Source organism: Alligator sinensis, unplaced genomic scaffold, assembly GCF_000455745.1.
Source record: "Alligator sinensis unplaced genomic scaffold, ASM45574v1 scaffold553_1, whole genome shotgun sequence".
NCBI lineage: Eukaryota > Metazoa > Chordata > Crocodylia > Alligatoridae > Alligator > Alligator sinensis.
This window is the reverse complement of record NW_005842389.1, coordinates 63,992-65,187: the sequence shown is the minus strand read 5'-3', so window position 1 is coordinate 65,187 and position 1,196 is coordinate 63,992. Positions and strand designations below refer to the sequence as shown.

General features: G+C 65.4%; 1 long non-coding RNA gene across 1 annotated transcript; it reads left to right on the top strand.

The window, feature by feature from the left end:
* Positions 1-11: 11 nt before the first annotated feature.
* Positions 12-894, top strand: LOC106722519. The gene is made up of 3 exons (XR_001358516.2): positions 12-364; positions 537-591; positions 771-894. It is a non-coding gene; the product is annotated as an uncharacterized LOC106722519 (long non-coding RNA).
* The last annotated feature ends 302 nt before the right edge of the window (positions 895-1,196 follow it).

Sequence of the window (1,196 nt, the reverse complement as noted above, 5' to 3'; positions counted from 1 at the left end):
GGGTGTGGCTGTGGGAGGGGGTGGGGGAGTACAAGGTCCCCACCATGTGGCCGGGGGGGCGGTGCCTTTGCCCTGGGCCAGACGCCGTCTGTCTGTCCATGCGTCCACCATGGGCGCCCGTGCCCGCCTCTGCCTTCTGCTGGTCCTGGGAGCCGTGGCCTGGTGAGCTCCGAAGACCTGGGGGGGGGAGCTGGCGGGGGAGGGACCCAGGGGTCCGGGGTGCTGAGAGATGCCCTTTACCGGGATCCAGCGAGCCCTCAGGACCTGCCCCATCCCCCATGGATCGGGGGTCCCAACCCAGCCCTGACCTCTGACCCTCTTCTCTGCAGGGCAGATCTGATCCCTGGTGCTGAGACCCCAACAGGTGAGAGCCAGGATTGGGCCCCCCCGCGTCTCTCCTCCCCTGTGTAGTACTCAGGTGTCCGGGCCCGGTCTCCTTGGAGCTGTCCCGCCCTGTCCCTCCCATGAGCCTCCGTGCGAGGAGCTGAGTCCTCGTACAAAGGTTTTATATGTGTCTGTGTCACCTCGCCCCTCAGGGCCCGGGGTGAATCCCACGACCTCCAGCACCACGGCAACCATCCCTGGATCCTGGTAGTCCTCCCCCTCCATCCCAGAATGCCTTGGGGCAGAGGTCGGGGCTGGGGCAGAGTGTGTCAGGTTGAGTCGGTGGAGTGGATCAGAGGTCGGGGTTCTGCCGTGGTGGGGTCGGAGATCAGAACTGGGGGCAGAGGTTGCAGCCGGCTCCCATAATGCCCTGCTTCTCCCCCTAGGTTCCGGGGGAGGCCCCTGCGTCGTGTGGGGCGGGCAGCACATCCGCACCTGCGACGGTGCTGACATGAGCTTCTGGGGAACCTGCCTCTATGTCCTGGCCCAGCCCCAGCAGCCTGCGCCTGGTGTGGCCCTAATCCTGGGGGGGCCACCAGTCCTGGGGGTCCTGATCCTGGGGAAGTCCCCATCTTGGGGGTCCTAAACTTGGGGGAGTCCTGATCCCAGCAGTTCTGATTCTGGGGATCCCAATTCTGGGTGTCTCAATCCTGGTGGGGCGGGGGGAGACCTCAATCCTTGGGACCCATGATCCTGGGGGCTCCTGATTCCGGAGGAGTCCTGATCTTGGAGGGGCTTGATACTGGGGGGGCTCTGATCCTGGGGAGCCCCAATCCTGGGGTCCTGATTGTGGAGGTCCTGATCCTGATGGA